Raw genomic sequence first — 6,727 nt, 5'->3', positions numbered from 1 at the left:
GATAAAGTACGACTTTAATTTTGAAAGAGTATGTCAGTTTAAGGCATATTTGCAGGATGGTTTGAGTGCTTACAAAGAACTGTATGATAGAAAAATGCACGAGGCTAAGCAGTCAAACATACTGTCGTTTTTCAAACCTTCCAATCAGCTACAGCAGACAACGAAGCTCGACCTTTGACATCGAGGCAGGCAGACATAGAAGAAGATGACCTGCCTGCCCTGATGGAAACAGACGACGATGAGATGACACCCCAGTGTCCCACCACCCCAATCCCAGGGCCGCGGACCGATACACTGCCGCGGAGAATGCAGCAGTATGCTACCGTTGTACCCCTGCATTCTACGCGGATCGGTATCAATCTGCGGCCTGGAGGGTGGGGACCACTGCACCACCCCAACCTGCGACGACTCAGTCTAACAAACCATCATCAGTGTGCTCGACGCTGTCTTCCCAATTCCAGTAAGTGATACTACACTGTACATACATTATTTCTACTTTATATAGGCTATGTATTTGTATGCATTATTTGGTATGATTTGGCAGCTTCATAGCTGAAAGGTAACTGGAGAGAGTGTTTCTGCCAAAAGCGCTTGCGTAAGATTTTTGCTATGGAGAACAGTGCGGCAATGATTGTAGAGAAGTATTTCTACTTTATATAGGTTGTGTATTTATCATATCATTCCTGCTTTTATGATATGTTACTGTTATTTTAGGTTTTATGTGTTATTCGGCATGATTTGGTAGGTTATCTTTGGGTCTGCGAATGCTCACAAATTTTTCCCATATAAATAAATGGTAATTGCTTCGTCGCTTTATGACATTCCAGCTTACGAACCATTTCATAGGAACGCTCTGCCTTCGGATGGCGGGGGAAACCTGTATTGGTTTTGTATAGCAACACACATAAAAGTTGCTGGTGAACGCAGCAGGCCAGGCAGCATCTCTAGGAAGAGGTGCAGTCGACGTTTCAGGCCGAGACCCTTCGTCAGGACTAACTGAAGGAAGAGTGAGTAAGGGATTTGAAAGTTGGAGGGGGAGGGGGAGATCCAAAATGATAGGAGAAGGCAGGAGGGGGAGGGATGGAGCTGGACAGGTGATAGGCAAAAGGGATACGAGAGGATCATGGACAGGAGGTCCGGGAAGAAAGACAAGGCGGGGGGACCCAGAGGATGGGCAAGGGGTATATTCAGAGGGACAGAGGGAGCAAAAGGAGAGTGAGAGAAAGAATGTGTGTATAAAAATAAGTAACAGATGGGGTACGAGGGGGAGGTGGGGCATTAGTGGAAGTTAGAGAAGTCGATGTTCATGCCATCAGGTTGGAGGCTACCCAGACGGAATATAAGGTGTTGTTCCTCCATCCTGAGTGTGGCTTCATCTTTACAGTAGAGGAGGCCGTGGATAGACATGTCAGAATGGGAATGGGATGTGGAGTTAAAACGTGTGGCCACTGGGGGATCCTGCTTTCTCTGGCTGACAGAGCGTAGATGTTCAGCAAAGCGGTCTTCCAGTCTGCGTTGGGTCTCGCCAATATATAAAAGGCCATGTCGGGAGCACCGGACGCAGTATATCACCCCAGCCGACTCACAGGTGAAGTGTTGCCTCACCTGGAAGGACTGTTTGGGGCCCTGAATGGTGGTAAGGGAGGAAGTGTAAGGGCATGTGTAGCACTTGTTCCGCTTACACGGATAAGTGCCAGGAGGGAGATCAGTGGGGAGGGATGGGGGGGGACGAATGGACAAGGGAGTTGCGTAGGGAACGATCCCTGCGGAATGCAGAGAGGGGGGGAGGGAAAGATGTGCTTAGTGGTGGGATCCCGTTGGAGATGGCGGAAGTTACGGAGAATAATATGTTGGACCCGGAGGCTGGTGGGGTGGTAGGTGAGGACCAGGGGAACCCTATTCCTAGTGGGGTGGCGGGAGGATGGAGTGAGAGCAGATGTACGTGAAAGGGGGGAGATGCGTTTAAGAGCAGAGTTGATAGTAGAGGAAGGGAAGCCCCTTTCTTTAAAAAAGGAAAACATCTCCCTCGTCCTAGAATGAAAAGCCTCATCCTGAGAGCAGATGCGGCGGAGACGGAGAAATTGCGAGAAGGGGATGGCGTTTTTGCAAGAGACAGGGTGAGAAGAGGAATAGTCCAGATAGCTGTGAGAGTCAGTAGGCTTATAGTAGACATCAGTGGATAAGCTGTCTCCAGAAACAGAGACAGAAAGATCTAGAAAGGGGAGGGAAGTGTCAGAAATGGACCAGGTGAACTTGAGGGCAGGGTGAAAGTTGGAGGCAAAGTTAATAAAGTCAACGAGTTCTGCATGCGTGCAGGAAGCAGCGCCAATGCAGTTGTCGATGTAGCAAAGGAAAAGTGGGGGACAGATACTAGAATAGGCACGGAACATAGATTGTTCCACAAACCCAACAAAAAGGCAGGCATAGCTAGGACCCATACGGGTGCCCATAGCCACACCTTTAGTTTGGAGGAAGTGGGAGGAGCCAAAGGAGAAATTATTAAGAGTAAGGACTAATTCCGCTAGACGGAGCAGAGTGGTGGTAGAGGGGAACTGATTAGGTCTGGAATCCAAAAAGAAGCGTAGAGCTTTGAGACCTTCCTGATGGGGGATGGAAGTATATAGGGACTGGACATCCATGGTGAAAATAAAGCGGTGGGGGCCAGGGAACTTAAAATCATCGAAAAGTTTAAGAGCGTGAGAAGTGTCACGAACATAGGTCGGAAGGGATTGAACAAGGGGGGATAAAACCGTGTCGAGGTATGCAGAAATGAGTTCGGTGGGGCAGGAGCAAGCTGACACAATAGGTCGGCCAGGACAGGCAGGTTTGTGGATCTTGGGTAGGAGGTAGAAATGGGAAGTGCGAGGTGTGGGAACTATAAGATTGGTAGCAGTGGATGGGAGATCCCCTGAGCGGATAAAGTCGGTGATGGTGTGGGAGACAAATGGCCTGGTGCTCCTTAGTGAGGTCACGATCGAGGGGTAAATAAGAGGAGGTATCCGCGAGTTGTCGCTGTGCCTCGGCAAGGTAGAGGTCAGTATGCCAGACTACAACAGCACCCCCTTATCGGCGGGTTTAATAATAAGGTTAGGATTAGTGCGGAGGGAGTGGAGAGCAGAGCGTTCCGAAGGAGTGAGGTTGGAATGGGGACAAGATGCGGTGAAGTCGAGACGGTTGATGTCCTGTCGGCAGTTAGCGATAAAGAGATCCAGAGCAGGCAGAAGACCAGAGCGGGGTGTCCATGAAGAAGAGGAGGGTTGAAGATGGGAGAAGGGGTCATCGGTGGGGGTGGAAGAGTCCTTGCCGAAGAAGTAGGCTCGGAGACGGAGACGATAGAAGAAGAGTTCTGCATCATGGCGAACACGGAACTCGCTGAGGTGTGGGCGAAGGGGGACAAAGGTGAGGCCCTTACTGTGGACAGAGCGTTCTGCCTCCGACAGTTGAAGGTCGGAGGGGATGGTAAAGACCTGGCATGTATGAGAGCTGGGATCAGAGGGGGGAGGTTGGACACTGGGGGTGTCAATGGAGAGGGGATGGTTGGGGTGAGAGGAAGATGGAGCCTCCGAGGGCCCAGGAGCTGACGGTGGGATCTAAGGGAGACGGGGTTGCAGAGTGGTGGTGGAGGAAGGGGAGACGGGAGTCACAACAGCAGCACATAAAGACCCGGCCTGGAGTTCAAGGCTGGAGTCACAGTTGGTGGTTGCGCAATCGCTGTGAAGGTGTCCATGGTCCTTGCTGGAGTCCGGGCTTTGAATATGCCCTGAGGTGTTGGAGCCAGCGAGATCAATGGCAGGAGCCGCAATCTGAAGTTCATGCCTGCTAGCGTCGGGGCCGGCAGGCTCTGGAGTCCGTAGATGTAGGATCTTGCGATCTTTGCCTAACATGACAAAGTCAAAAAAACGGCGATTGCAGGCATGGATCCGACGGAGGATGAAATAACGGGAAGAACCATTACAGGCGGCGAAGAAAGTGTCCCGAAGGTGTGGAAGGGTCTGGGATAGCGACACGAAGTACCTCCTCATGGCGGAGAGAGTCGCCTTCAGAGCTTGATAGGAGAAGCGGCGAGAGGCAGAGTCAATAAAATGTGAGTACCTGGGATCCTCAGAAGGTCCAAATTGAGACGCTTGGAAACGAATCCTAAAGCCAACTGGAGTAAGCTGGCGATGGAGGCACGTTCCAAGAAAGGATATATGGCTGTGATAGCGAGTCTGAGTCAAAGTGTGGTCGAAAAGTTGAAGAGCCGAAGAAATTACAGATGGGGAGCAGTGAGAGATGGTTTCACTGAACTCCCGTCGAAGAGCGGATCTAAACTTCTTCGGTGTAGGCATCACCGAAGGAGGCTTCGCAGTAGTGAATTTAAACGCAAACAACAGGAATTCTGCAGATGCTGGAAATTCAAGCAACACACATCAAAGTTGCTGGTGAACGCAGCAGGCCAGGCAGCATCTCTAGGAAGAGGTGCAGTCGACGTTTCAGGCCGAGACCCTTCGTCAGGACTAACTGAAGGAAGAGTGAGTAAGGGATTTGAAAGTTGGAGGGGGAGGTTTTGTATATTCTGTTTTAGTTATTTTCATACTGCATACGTAACAAGGGTGTGGACTGAAATTAAGCTGAAATTATAACAGCGGGAACTGATTTTTTTAAAATTCATTTTGTTTTTTTTTTATTTTGATATCCTCTTTTTTCATTAAAACATCCAAAACATAAAGGAATTAAAGACCGAAGAAGTGTTTGTTGTCCTGTGTATGTATTTTTCCCCAGTTATTGCATGAGATAAGGACATATGATTGGGAGTAATATATCAGCATGAATAGAAAACAGAGGATTGAGATAAATGAAAAAAAAATCTGCAGATGCTGGAAATCCGAGCAACACACACAAAATGATGGAAGAACACAGTGGGCCAGGCGGCATCTATGGGGGAAGATTTAAACTTTTTCAGGGTAGGCATCCCTGGAAGAGACTTCGCAGTATAGTAATCCAATGACAAACAAAGGAAAATCTGCAGATCTGGAAATCCAAGAACCTGCTGAAGGGTCTCGGCCCAAAACATCGACTGTACTCTTTTCCATTGATGCTGCCTGGCCTGCTGAGTTCCTCCAGCATTTTTTGTGTGTTGATTAAGATAAATGGTTCATTTTCAGTCTGACATTTAATAATTAGTGGAGTATCACAGATCGGCATTGGGAGCTCATATATTCACAATTTGTATTAGTGAATACAGTATATACTATTTATATTCAGTGTCCTATTTGCAAAGATACATTGCTTAGCAAATTGTCAAATGATGTAGTTTGGTCGTTTTGTGAACGGTGTGGAAGTTTGCCATAAACAGGATGCAGAGCTGGGCTGGGAAGTGGCAGAGGGTGTTTAATCCAGAAAATTGTGAAGCAATTCACTTTGGCAGAATACAGGGTTAGTAGCAGGATTCTTAGAAGTGCAGGGGAACAGAGGGATTTTGGGTCCATGTCTATAGATCCCTCAAAGTTGTTCAGGCAGTTAAGAAGAATTGCTGCCCTTCATTATTTGGAGAATTGAGTTCATGAGCCATGAAGCAACATTGCAGCTCTATAAAATTCCAATTAGATCACACTAGGAGTATTATTTCAGTTCTGGTCATCTCATTATAGGAAAGATACAGAAGCTTTAGCGAGGGTGTAGGGGAGATTTACCAGGATGCTTCCTGGATTGGAAGGCATGTCTTATGAGGAAAGGCTGAACAAGCTAGGGCTTCTCTCTGTAGAGCAAAGGAGGATGAAAGGTGATTTGATAGAGATGTATCAGATAATAAGAGGCATTGATAGAGTAGACAACCAGCACCTTTTTCCTGGGATGGAAATGGCTGATATGTGAGGGCACAATTTCATAGTAATTGGAAGAAATTATAGGGAGAATGCCAGAGGTAGGTTTTATAATGCAGAGAGTATTGGGTGTATGGAATGTACTGTCAAGAGTGGTGGTAGAGATAAATACATTAGGGGCATTCAAGAAACTCTTAAATAGGCACATGGATGAAAGAAAAATGGAGGGCTATGCAGAAGGGAAGCATTAGATTGATTTCAGAGTAAGTTAAATGGTTGGCACAAGATCATGGGTGAAAGTGCCTGTACTCTGCTGTAGGTTCTATGTTCTTTGTGTTAAATGAGTGAGCATGAAAGTGGCAGATGAAGTATAATGTGGGAAAATGTGAGGTTATCCACTTTGGAAAGACAAAGAAAAACGCAAATGGTCATTTAACTGGGGGAAGATTACACTCAATCAAAGAGTTTCTAGTGAAAGCGCAAAGAGTTCAAATGCAGGTACAAAATTAATTAGAAAGGCTAACAGCCTATTTTCTAGCAAGTACGGAACATAAAAGTAAGAAGGTTTCTATAAAATTTTCCTGAGCAATAGCGAGCCATACCTGGAGTACTGCTTGTAGTTTGGGGTTTTATATTTTCACAAAAGATGTAATTGCAATGGAGGCATTGCAGGTACGATTTATTGGGTTGATTTTGGGTTGAAAATGCTGAAGGTAGATTGAAGAGGTTGGGAATGGCAGAAAGGGAAATAATCTCATTCAAACATATAGTGACTGAACCAGAAGAAGTCAGTGGGGAGTGAAAGAGTCAGGGGATTGAGTTCAAGAGCCTAAGTATGGTCTAACCAGGGTCTTATTGCAGCTCTATAGAACCCTGGTTAGACCAGACTTAGAACATTATGTTCAGCTCTCATCACATCATTATAG

The sequence above is a fragment of the Mobula birostris genome, chromosome 16, assembly GCF_030028105.1.
Source record: "Mobula birostris isolate sMobBir1 chromosome 16, sMobBir1.hap1, whole genome shotgun sequence".
Lineage (NCBI taxonomy): Eukaryota > Metazoa > Chordata > Chondrichthyes > Myliobatiformes > Myliobatidae > Mobula > Mobula birostris.
Note: the sequence above shows the minus strand (reverse complement) of the source record.